The following is a 13,940-nucleotide window of genomic DNA, read 5'->3' on the forward strand; positions in this document are numbered from 1 at the left end:
CTCCCCCGTATATAAGGGATGGAAGGAATAGGAGGGCCGGTGAGGGAGTCCTGGATTAGGGGGTCTCCGGACAGCCGGACTATATCCTTTGGCCGGACTGTTGGACTATGAAGATACAAGATTGAAGACTTCGTCTCGTGTCCGGCTGGGACTCTACTTGGCGTGGAAGGCAAGCTAGGCAATACGGATATGTATATCTCCTCCTTTGTAACCGACCTTGTGTAACCCTAGCCCCCTCCGGTGTCTATATAAATCGGAGGGTTTTAGTCCGTAGGACAACATACAATCATACCATAGGCTAGCTTCTAGGGTTTAGCCTGTTTTGATCTCGTGGTAGATCAACTCTTGTACTACTCATATCATCAAGAACAATCAAGCAGGACGTAGGGTATTACCTCCATCAAGAGGGCCCGAACCTGGGTAAACATCGTGTCCCCTGCCTCCTGTTACCATCCGCCTTAGACGCACAGTTCGGGACCCCCTACCCGAGATCATCCGGTTTTGACACCGACATTGGTGCTTTCATTGAGAGTTCCACTATGCATTCACCATAAGGCTTGATGGCTCCTTCGATCATCGCTAGCGATGCGGTCCAGGGTGAGGTTTTTCTCCCCGGAGAGATCTTCGTATTCGGCGGCTTCGCACTGCGGGCCAATTCGCTTGGCCATCTGGAGCAGATCAAGAGCTACGCCCCTGGCCATCAGGTTAGATTTGGAGACTTGAACTACACAGCCGACATCCGCGGAGACTTGATCTTCAACGGATTCAAGCCCATGTCGGACGCGCCGCACAGTCATGACGAGCATGACGTAACTCTGTCGTCGGACAATGTTCGGGAGATCGCATCCGCAACCACTCTGTCCTTCAATCCGGAGCAAGTCGCGCCATCCGAGAGCGGAGGGATGGACCCCGCCATGGAGGCCGCACTCTCAGTGGAGATAGAGCCGGATACTGACTTCACCCTTACGTGAGCCGTGTCGCCGAACCACTGGATTCATCTCCGGCCACGGACTCCGAGCCGCTCACATCCATGCCTGTCGAGTCCGACTGGGCGCCGATCATGAAGTTCACCTCCGCGGATATCTTTCAGCACTCACCTTTCGGAGATGTGCTAAATTCACTAAGGTCTCTCTCCCTGTCAGGAGAACCTTGGCCGAACTATGTCCGGCTAGAATGGGATGCAGACGACGAAGAAATTCGCTGCCCACCCACCACCCACTTAGTAGCCACTGTCGATGACTTAACCGACATGCTCGACTTCGACTCCGAAGACTTCGACGGTATGGACGACGAAGCCAGAGACGAACAGGAACCACCGCCCTCAGGGCGCTGGACCGCCACCTCATCATATGATATATACATGGTGCACACCCCTAAAGAAGGCAATGGCGACGAGACAGCGGAGGATGACCCCTCCAAGAAGCAACCCAAGCGCCGACGTCAGCGGCGCCGCTCTAAGTCCCGCCACAGCAAGAGCAGTGATACCGGCACAGGAGATAATAACACTCCGGATAGTGCCAAAGAAAACAACAATCCCCTCCAGCACGGTGTAGAGCTAGAGGACGAACAAGCTAGCCCTCCAGAGCAGATAGCAGATGGAGAACCAGAGGAGGACAATTACATGCCTCCCTCCGAAGACGAGGCGAGCCTCGGTGACGAAGAGTTTATCATGCATGAGGACCCCGTCGAGCAAGAGCGCTTCAAGCACCGGCTTATGGCCATGGCAAATAGCCTTAAGAAAAAACAACAACAGCTTCAAGCTGATCAAGACCTGCTAGTAGACAGTTGGACCGAAGTCTTTGCGGCCGAGGAGCATGAACTCGAGCGCCCGCCCAAGAGTTACCCAAAACGTAGGTTGCTACCTCACCTCGAGGAGGATGCATTAAAACCTCATTCACCAGTGTACGATGTGGCTGACCGGCCACTACGCGGCATAGCTAGAGAGGCGTTTCAGCCTAAAGTTCAGAACGCACCCCGTCGCCACTCAGTCAAAAATATTAAGGCCCGGGGCAACACAGAGGACCTGCGCGACATCTTGGACAATAAGGCAAAAATCGCAAGGTCAATATATGGGACACGGGCACGTGCGCCCACATGAGACGACTATCGTCACGTCGGATACACCAAGAGTAAATCCGGCCGGGCTGAATACACCAGACAAGACTCCTATGAACTACATCGGGATATAGCCCGGCACAGAGGTGCCGCACACCCCTTATGCTTCACTGATGAAGTTATGAATCATGAATTCCTAGAGGGTTTCAAATCCGTAAATATTGAATCATACGATGGCACAACAGATCCCGCTGTATGGATTGAGGATTTCCTCCTTCACATCCACATGGCTCGCGGTGATGATCTACATGCCATCAAGTACCTCCCACTAAAGCTCAAAGGACCAGCTCGACATTGGCTGAATAGCTTGCCAGCAGATTCCGTCGGCAGTTGGGAGGTTCTAGAAGACGCATTTCTTGACAACTTCCAGGGCACTTATGTGCGGCCACCGGATGCTGATGACTTAAGCCATATAACCCAGCAGCCAGGGGAATAAGCCAGACAATTCTGGACACGGTTCCTGACTAAGAAAAATCAAATTGTAGACTGTCCGGACGCAGAGGCCCTCATGACATTCAAGCATAACATCCGTGATGAGTGGCTCGCCCGCCACCTCGGCCAGGAGAAGCCGAAATCTATGGCAGCCCTCACAACACTCATGACCCGCTTTTGCGCGGGCGAGGACAGCTGGCTGGCTCGCAGCAACAACACATCGTAGAATCCGGATACCTCAGATATCAAAGATATTAACGGTAGTCAGTGTCGTAATAGACCAAAGCGCCGCAATAACGGCGATAACACGGAAGATATGGCAGTCAATGCCGGATTCAGAGGCTCTAGATCCGGTCAGCGGAAAAAGCCATTCAAAAGAAATACTCCGGCTCCGTCCAGTCTGGACCGCATACTGGATCGCTCGTGTCAAATCCACGGCACCCCCGACAAGCCAGCCAATCACACCAATAGAGAATGCCGGGTATTCAAGCAGGCCGGCAAGTTAAATGCCGAAAACAAGGACAAGGGGCTGCATAGCGATGACGAGGAGGAGCCCCGGCCACCGAACACAGGAGGACAGAAGGGGTTTCCCCCACTAGTAAAGACGGTGAACATGATATACGCAACCCACATTCGCAAGAGGGAGCGGAAGCGTGCACTAAGGGACGTCTATGCGATGGAGCCCGTCGCCCTAAAGTTCAACCCATGGTCTGCTTGCCCGATCACCTTCGATCGAAGGGATCACCCCACTAGCATTAATCATGGAGGATCCGCCGCACTGGTCCTAGACCCCATCATTGACGGATTTCACCTCACTCGAGTCCTTATGGACGGCGGCTGCAGCCTGAACCTGCTTTATCAGGATACTGTGCAAAAAATGGGTATCGATCCCTCGAGGATCAAACCCAGCAAAACCATCTTTAAAGGCGTCATCCGAGGTGTAGAGGCCCATTGCACAGGCTCAATCACACAGGAAGTGGTCTTCGGATCACCAGATAACTTCCGAAGCGAAGAGTTAATCTTCGACATCGTCGTGTTTCGCAGTGGCTATCATGCACTGCTCGGACGGACATCATTTGCAAAATTCAATGCAGTGATGCATTACGCATACCTCAAGCTCAATATGCCAGGACCTCGCGGGGTCATAACAGTAAATGGAAACACAGAATGCTCGCTCCGTACGGAAGAGCACACTGCGGCCCTTGCAGTAGAGGCATAAAGCAGCCTGTTCAGGCAGACCACTCATTCGGCGTCATGCCCCCCGGACACCTTCAAGTGAGTTCGAAACAAGCTGCGACATGATCGCCTGGCACGATCAGAGCTCGCCTACCAATTCGGCCCCCGTCCCAGTCCCAGTGAAGTGACAAAATCCATGCCGCGCGTACATAACTACGCATTAAAAATACCATGGACATAGGCGGGGGCACGATCAGGACACGCCCCACATTGCGGCTTAACCACACTAGGGGATGTATACCTTCGACATTCCTTTTCTCTTTCAGGGCCTAACTCTCTGGAAGTCCTTTCCGGCAGTACGATTGCCGGACACATTCCAGAAGCAACAACCAAGGTGGCAAGAAGCTAAGATGAACACGGGAACCGCCAGGTGGTCTCTAGTAATAATTGATATACCCGCTTTTCACTATTTTATGCGCAGCTTGCCCTAGGATAGGACATTTCAAATTGTCCTCCTTTATGCTTATTGCACTACTTGTACCAAGTACGCTTCGACGTATTATTTAAATAACAATGCATATCATTAATCTGTCATTGCATTATTTAAGTTTTTCTCTTTCTCTTATATATGTCCGTTTACGACAATCCAGACCCGCATGTGCGGGTACGGTCAGTTTGCCAGGGGTCCTTGTTTACCCCATAATACGGTGCAAGAAGTCCGAACACTTTCGATAGTGCGGCACCCCGAACTTATAGCATTATATGCATCAGCTCCGAATCATGTCTTTGGTCAAATGTTGGGTTGCCCGGCTCCCACGCTTTGGTACCTTACGTTCCGCTATATCGGCTAAGATAGCGGTGGGAGAACTACTGCGATTGTGTCCTGGTTCTTTCGGACGAGCACCTCAGTAGAGAAAGCCAAAAACTGACTGTCATGATATGGCGAGAGACTAGTCGCTGTTAGAGAGGTCTCAAGTCCTTAAAGACTTTTTCTGCTTCGGGCGAGGAGTGGGCCTTGTCCGGCTTAGGCATGCATAGCGCCCCAAATTCGGCCCTCCGTATACCAGGGGCTTCACCAAAAATTTAAAATCATAGACTTCTATAGCTAAGTGAGAGTGATAAAGCATTATAGTCTGATTGTCTGGTTCGTTGCGCTGAACACCTCCCTTGAGGGACCCAAAATTGGGGTAAAGAGTGTTCATATTTATCCCGAACACCCCAGTACTAGTTACATGGGGGTAGAAGCCGACGACTGCCCAACTCTCAGATTTTATAAATGGCCGCACAGAAGGTAATATTTTAAATTAAGAAAGCGTCGCCTGGTGCAAACGAACTCATTTAATATTACCGGATCACATGGGCATGTTCATTCAAAAGTTACATCCTTGGCACACTCATCTGCCACTAAGCGGGAACCCTTCAGGACACTCTCATAATAATTCTCGGGGCAGCGATGGTCCTTGCCCTTCGGCGGCCCCTCCTTCACCAGCTTCACGGCGTCCAGCTTCGCCTAGTGCAGCTTCGCCCGGGCAAAAGCCCTGCGTGCACCCTCGATGCAGACAGACTGCTTGATGATTTCAAGCCGTGGGCAGGCTTCCACTAGCCACCTCACCAGGCCGAAGTAGCTGCCGGACAGGGGCTCGCCAGGCCACGTCCGGACTATAAGGCCCCTCATGGCCTGTTCGGCTGCCTTGTGAAGCTCGACCAACTGCTTCAGCTCGTCGCTCAAGGGCACGGGGTGTTCGGTCCCAGTATACTGAGACCAGAACAACTTCTCTGTTGAGCTCCCCTCCTCAGCCCGGTAAAACTCCGCGGCATCCAGTACACTGTGGGGAAGATCTGCAAATGCTCCTGAAGAGCTCCGAACTCGGGTAAGAAAAAGGAAAGTCACCTTCACGTGCTTGCTTTGCATAATGAATGCCTTACCCACTGCTATCTTCTTCACCGCATCAATTTCCTGGAGGGCCTTATGGGCTTCAGCATTGGCACTCTGGACGCTTTCAAGCGACTGCGCGAGCTCGGGCTCTCGTGTCTTAGAGTCAAGCTCCAAGGACTAGCGCTTTTTGGCGAGAGCCTCGAGCTCTTGCTGCACCTTGCCTACTCGGGCTTCTTGCTTCTCCCGTTCAATGCGTTCTTTGGCCGCTTTGTCTTCGGCCTCGGACAACGCCTTCCTCAGGGTCTCCACCTCGGTTGTGGCCCCTGACAAATTCATGATGATCCTATTACTTTACACCCAAACTTCTTTTTAACTATATAGACAGGGGTATATCTTACCTTTGCTCTCTTCGAGCTGCCTCTTGGTAAGACCGAGCTCATCCTCGGACCGCTTCAGGTCTGATACGTCTCCAACATATCTATAATTTTTGATTGCTCCATGCTATATTATCTACTGTTTTGGGCAATATTGGGCTTTATTTTCCACTTTTATACTATTTTTGGGACTAACCTATTAACCGGAGGCCCAGCCCAGATTTGCTGTTTTATGCCTATTTCAGTGTTTCAAAGAAAAGAAATATCAGACGGAGTCGAAACGGAACAAAATCAACTAGAGAAGTTATTTTTGGAACCAAAGCCACCCGATGGACTTGGACCCCACGTCAATGAAGGAAGGAGGAGCTCACGAGGGTAGGGGGCGCGCCCCCTGCCTCGTGGGGCCCTCGTGGCTCCCTCACGTGCTTCTTCTGCCTATATAACTCCATATACCCTAAAACTTCCAGAACGCAAGATAGATCGGGAGTTCTGCCGCCAGAAGCCTCCGTAGCCACCAAAAGTCAATCGAGACCCTATTCCGGCACCCTGCCGGACGGGGGAACCCTCACCGGTGGCCATCTTCATCATCCAGGCGCTCTCCATGACGAGGATGGAGTAGTTCTCCCTCGGGGCTGAGGGTATGTACCAGTAGCTATGTGTTTGATCTCTCGCTCTCTCTCGTGTTCTTGAGATGATACGATCTTGATGTATCCCGAGCTTTGCTATTATATTTGGATCCTATGATGTTTCTTCCCCCCTCTTCTCTCTTGTAATGAATTGAGTTTTCCCATTGAAGTAATCTTATCGGATTGAGTCTTTAAAGATTTGAGAACACTTGATGTATGTCTTGCCGTGGATATCTGTGGTGACAATGGGATACTGCGTGCCACTTGATGTATGTTAAGGTGATCAACTTGCGGGTTTCGTGACATTGGGAACCTATGCATAGGGGTTGGCACGCGTTTTTGTCGTGATTCTCCGGTAGAACTTTGGGGCACTCTTTAAGGTCCTTTGTGTTGGTTGAATAGATGAATCTGAGATTGTGTGATGCATATCATATAATCATACCCACGGATACTTGAGGTGACATTGGAGTATCTAGGTGACATTAGGGTTTTGGTTGATTTGTGTCTTAAGGTGTTATTCTAGTACGAACCCTAGGGCTGTTTGTGACACTTATAGGAATAGCCCAACGGATTGATTGGAAAGAATAACTTTGAGGTGGTTTCGTACCCTACCATAATCTCTTCGTTCGTTCTCCGCTATTAATGACTTTGGAGTGACTCTTTGTTGCATGTTGAGGGATAGCTTTATGATCCAATTGTTATATTATTGTTGAGAGGACTTGGACTAGCGAAAGTATGAACCCTAGGCCTTGTTTCCTATCATTGCAATACCGTTTACGCTCACTTTTATCACTTGCTACCTTGCTGTTTTTATTATTTCAGATTACAAAAACTATTATCTACTATCCATATACCACTTGTATCACCATCTCTTCGCCGAACTAGTGCACCTATACAATTTACCATTGTATTGGGTGTGTTGGGGACACAAGAGACTCTTTGTTATTTGGTTGCAGGGTTGCTTGAGAGAGACCATCTTCATCCTACGCCTCCTACGGATTGATAAACCTTAGGTCATCCACTTGAGGGAAATTTGCTACTGTCCTACAAACCTATGCACTTGGAGGCCCAACAACGTCTACAAGAAGAAGGTTGTGTAGTAGACATAAAGCTCTTTTCTGGCGCCGTTGCCGTGGAGGTTAGCGCTTGGAGGTATATCTTTAGATCTTGCAATCTAGTCTTTTAGTTTCTTGTTTTATCACTAGTTTAGTTTATAAAAGAAAACTATAAAAATGGAATTGAGTTTGTCTGATACACTTCACCTTTTTAATATCTTTCGTGAGTATGATGGAAAGGAAAATTGTGCTCAAGTGCTAGAAGAAGAAATCTATAAAATGTTTGGCACTAAATATTTGAATGATGAGCATGATTGCAATGTTGTTAGTATGAATTCCTTGAATATCCATGATGCTAATGATATGCAAAGCCACAAGCTTGGGGAAGCTATGTTTGATGAGTATGATATTTTTTGTCCCCCAAGTTTTGATGAGAAAATTTATTATGATGAAAGCATGCCTCCTATCTATGATGATTATTGTGATGACACGTATGCTTTAAAGAATAATGATAACCATGAAACTTGTCATCTTGATCTTAATTTTCAATCACATGATAGTTATTTTGTGTAGTTTGCTCCCACTATTATTCATGAGAAGAATTTTGCTTATGTGGAGAGTAGTAAATTTTCTATGCTTGTAGATCATGAAAATAATGCTTTAGGTGCTGGTTATATTGTTGAATTCATTCATGATTCTACTGAAAATTATTATGAGGGAGGAATATATGCTTGTAGGAATTGCAATAATATCAAGTTTCCTCTCTATGTGCTTAAAATTTTGAAGTTTTGCTTGCTTTACCTTCCTATGCAAGTTGATCCTTGTTCCCACAAGTTGTTTGCTGACAAAATCCCTATGCATAGGAAGTATGTTAGACTTAAATGTGCTAGTCATATTATTCATGATGCTCTCTTTATGTTTCAATTCTTATCCTTTATATGAGCATCATTGAAATCATCATGCCTAGCTAGGGGCATTAAACGATAGCGCTTGTTGGGAGGCAACCCAACTTTATTTTTATTCCTTGCTTTTTGTTCCTGTTTAGTAATAAATAATTCATATAGCCTGTGTTTAGATGTGGTTTTATTGTTTTAATTAGTGTTTGTGCTAAGTAGAACCTTTGGGAAGACTTGGGGAAAGTCTTGTTGATCATGCTGTAAAAAACAGAAACTTTAGCGCTCACAAGAATTGCTGCAATTTTTATTTGGAGCGTGATATTTAGTTAATTCTTTTTGCATATGATTAATAGATAAATTACTCAAGTCCAGAAATTTATTTGAGAATTTTATGAGTTCCATAAGTATACGTTTGATCCATATTACTACAGACTGTTCTGTTTTTGACAGATTCTGTTTACGATGTGTTGTTTGCTAATTTTGATGAATCTATGGCTAGTAAAATAGTTTATAAACCATAGAGAAGTTGGAATACAGTAGGTTTAACACCAATATAAATAAAGAATGAGTTAATTACAGTACCTTGAAGTGGTGATTTATTTTCTTATACTAACGGAGCTTACGAGTTTTCTACTTTTAGTTTTGTGTTGTGAAGTTTTCAAGTTTTGGGTAAGGATTCGATGGACTATGGAATAAGGAGTGGCAAGAGCCTAATCTTGGGGATGCCCAATTAACCCCAAGGTAATATTCAAGGATAGCCAAGAGCCTAAGCTTGGGGATGCCCCGGATGGCATCCCCTCTTTCGTCTTCCTTCATCGGTAACTTTACTTGGAGCTATATTTTTATTTACCACATGATATGTGTTTTGCTTGGAGCGTCAATTTATTTTGCTAGAATTTTCTTGCTGCTATTTAGAACAATGTTTTGCACCTTTTATTCCAATAAAAGTGGCATTGATAGTCTTTACTATGCCTATGTTACAAGTCTTCACGTTGCTGTTTGAAAACAGAAAGTTTACCGCTGTTGCAATAATTCCCTAGAAAAGTCAGAATGTGATAAAATGTTTAAACCTTTTGCATATTAAGCTCTGATAAATTTACTACAGTGGGAATTTTCTTTCATAATTTTTGGAGCGAGGGAGGTATGGATGTTGCAGCATTCTTTACAGACTATCCTGTTTAGGCAGATTGCTGTTATGTTTGCATTGTTTGCATATGTTTGCTTCTTTAATGATTCTATTTGAGGATAGGACTATTAAATATGCCGAGGCATTTAGTATGAAATGTAGAATAATAATTTTAGTTATTTGCTACAGTAGAGTATGATAAGGTTTCTGCAATGGTTTATACTAACTTATCTCACGAGTCCTTGTTGAGTTTTGTGTGGATGAAGCTTTTGAGATTTAGGGAGACCTTGATATGAGAGCAATTAAGGAGACACAAAAGCTCAAGCTTGGGGATGCCCAAGGCACCCCAAGATAATATTTCAAGAAGTCTCAAGCATCTAAGCTTGGGGATGCCCCGGTTGGCATCCCACCTTTCTTCTTCAACAACTACCGGTTAGTATCGGTTGATCCTAAGTTTTTGCTTCTTCACATGATGTTTGCTATTATTAGATGTCATTTTATTTTGCTTTGCTTGCTGTTTAAATAGAATACCAAGATCTGAAATTATTAAATGTTAGAGAGTCTTCACGTAGTTGCATAATTATTAAACTACTGATTGATCTTCACTTAAATCTTTCGGAGTAGTTTGTCATTTGCTCTAGTGCTTCACTTAGATTATTTTGAGAGTCTTAAATAGCATGGTAATTTGCTTAAAATCCTAATATGCTAGGTATTCAAGAATAATAAAATTCTCTTATGAGTGTATTGAATACTATGAGAAGTTTGATACTTGATAATTGTTTTGAGATATGGAGATGGTGATATTAGAGTCATGCTAGTTGAGTAGTTGTGAATTTGAAAGATACTTGTGTTAAAGTTTGTGATTCCCGTAGCATGCATGTATGGTGAACCGTTATGTGATGAAGTCGGAGCATGATTTATTTATTGATTTTCTTCCTTATGAGTGGCGGTCGGGGACGAGCGATGGTCTTTTCCTACCAATCTATCCCCCTAGGAGCATGCGAGTAATACTTTGCTTTGATAACTTCTAGATTTTTGCAATAAGTATATGAGTTCTTTGTGACTAATGTTGAGTCCATGGATCATACGCACTCTCACCCTTCCACCTTTGCTAGCCTCTCTAATACCGCGCACCTTTCGCCAGTATCATACACCTACCATATACCTTCCTCAAAACAGCCACCATACCTACCTATTATGGCATTTGCATAGCCATTCTGAGATATATTGCCATGCAAATTTCCACCATTCCATCATTGTGACACGCTTCATCATTGTCATATTGCTTTGCATGATCATGTAGTTGACATAGTATTTGTGTCAAAGCCACCGTTCATAATTTTTTCATACTTGTCACTCTTGATTCATTGCATATCCTGGTACACCGCCGGAGGCATTCATATAGAGTCATACTTTGTTCTAGTATCGAGTTGTATCATTGAGTTGTAAATAAATAGAAGTGTGATGATCATCATTAATAGAGCATTGTCCCAAATAAAAAAAGAAAGGCCAAATAAAAAAAGGAAGGCCAAAAAAAGAGAAAGGCTATAAAAAAAGGGAAAGGCCAAATAAAAAATATAAAAAAAATAAAAATAAAAGGGACAATGCTACTATCCTTTTTCCACACTTGTGCTTCAAAGTAGCACCATGTTCTTCATATAGAGAGTCTCTTGTTTTGTCATTTTCATATACTAGTGGGAATCTTTCATTATAGAACTTGGCTTGTATATTCCAATGATGGGCCTCCTCAAGTGCCCTAGGTCTTCGTGAGCAAGCAAGTTGGATGCACACCCACTAGTTTCTTTTGTTGAGCTTTCATACATTTATAGCTCTAGTGCATCCATTGCATGGCAGTCCCTACTCACTCACATTGATATCTATTGATGGACATCTCCATAGCACATTGATACGCCTAGTCGATGTGAGACTATCTTCTCCCTTTTTGTCTTCTCCACAACCACCACTCTACTCCACCTATAGTGCTATATCCATGGCTCACGCTCATGTATTGCGTGAAGATTGAAAAAGTTTGAGAACATCAAAAGTATGAAACAATTGCTTGACTTGTCATCGGAGTTGTGCATGATTTAAATATTTTGTGTTGTGAAGATGGAGCATAGCCAGACTATATGATTTTGTAGGGATAGCTCTCTTTGGCCATGTTATTTTGAGAAGACATGATTGCTTTGTTAGTATGCTTGAATTATTATTATTTTTATGTCAATATAAACTTTTGTCTTGAATCTTATGGATCTGAATATTCATACCACTATTAAGAAGAATTACATTGAAACTATGCCAACTACCATTCCACATCAAAAATTATCTTTTTATCATTTACCTACTTGAGGACGAGCAGGAATTAAGCTTGGGGATGCTTGATACATCTCCAACGTATCTATAATTTTTGATTGCTCCATGCTATATTATCTACTGTTTTGGGAAATATTGGGCTTTATTTTCCACTTTTATACTATTTTTGGGACTAACCTATTAACCGGAGGCCCAGCCCAGATATGTTGTTTTATGCCTATTTCAGTGTTTCGAAGAAAAGGAATATCAGACGGAGTCGAAACGGAACGAAATCAACTAGAGAAGTTATTTTTGGAACGAAAGCCACCCGATGGACTTAGACCCCACGTCAAGGAAGGAAGGAGGAGCTCACGAGGGTAGGGGGCGCGCCCCCTGCCTCGTGGGGCCCTCGTGGCTCCCCTAACGTGCTTCTTCTGCCTATATAACTCCATATACCCTAAAACTTCCAAAACGCAAGATAGATCGGGAGTTCCGCCGCCAGAAGCCTCCGTAGCCACCAAAAGTCAATCGGGACCCTATTTCGGCACCCTGCCGGAGGGGGGAACCCTCACCGGTGGCCATCTTCATCATCCCGGCGCTCTCCATGACGAGGAGGGAGTAGTTCTCCCTCGGGGCTGAGGGTATGTACCAGTAGCTATGTGTTTGATCTCTCTCTCTCTCGTGTTCTTGAGATGATACGATCTTGATGTATCGCGAGCTTTGCTATTATATTTGGATCCTATGATGTTTCTTCCCCCCTCTTCTCTCTTGTAATGAATTGAGTTTTCCCCTTGAAGTAATCTTACCGGATTGAGTCTTTAAAGATTTGAGAACACTTGATGTATGTCTTGCCGTGGATATCTGTGGTGACAATGGGATATCGCGTGCCACTTGATGTATGTTAAGGTGATCAACTTGCGGGTTTCGTGACATTGGGAACCTATGCATAGGGGTTGGCACATGTTTTCGTCGTGATTCTCCGGTAGAACTTTGGGGCACTCTTTGAGGTCCTTTGTGTTGGTTGAATAGATGAATCTGAGATTGTGTGATGCATATCGTATAATCGGCAAATTTGATAATTTGCCACCCCTTACCACCCCCTTTCATAATTCCCCCCCCCCCTGAGAATGACAGGTGGGGCCCGGGCCCGCCCGTCATTGAGACAATGGGTGGCAAATTGTGAAAGGGGGAAGTAAGGGGTGGCAAATTATCAAATCGCCCCGTATAATCATACCCACAGATACTTGAGGTGACATTGGAGTACCTAGGTGACATTAGGGTTTTGGTTGATTTGTGTCTTAAGGTGTTATTCTAGTACGAACTCTAGGGCTGTTTGTGACACTTATAGGAATAGCCCAACGAATTGATTGGAAAGAATAACTTTGAGGTGGTTTCGTACCCTACCATAATCTCTTCGTTCGTTCTCCGCTATTAGTGACTTTGAAGTGACTCTTTGTTGCATGTTGAGGGATAGTTTTATGATCCAATTATGATATTATTGTTGAGAGGACATGCACTAGCGAAAGTATGAACCCTAGGCCTTGTTTCCTATCATTGCAATACCGTTTACGCTCACTTTTATCACTTGCTACCTTGCTGTTTTTATTATTTCAGATTACAAAAACTATTATCTACTATCCATATACCACTTGTATCACCATCTCTTCGCCGAACTAGTGCACCTATACAATTTACCAGTGTATTGGGTGTGTTCGGGACACAAGAGACTCTTTGTTATTTGGTTACAGGGTTGCTTGAGAGAGACCATCTTCATCCTACGCCTCCTACGGATTAATAAACCTTAGGTCATCCACTTGAGGGAAATTTGCTACTGTCCTACAAACCTCTGCACTTGGAGGCCCAACAATGTCTACAAGAAGAAGGCTGTGTAGTAGACATCAAGGTCCTGCTTCAGTGCAAAGACCTCCGCAGTATGTGCGGCAGCGGCCAGTAGTGAAGCCTGCACATACAC

This window comes from Triticum aestivum, chromosome 7A (genome assembly GCF_018294505.1).
Source record: "Triticum aestivum cultivar Chinese Spring chromosome 7A, IWGSC CS RefSeq v2.1, whole genome shotgun sequence".
In the NCBI taxonomy this organism is placed as follows: domain Eukaryota; kingdom Viridiplantae; phylum Streptophyta; class Magnoliopsida; order Poales; family Poaceae; genus Triticum; species Triticum aestivum.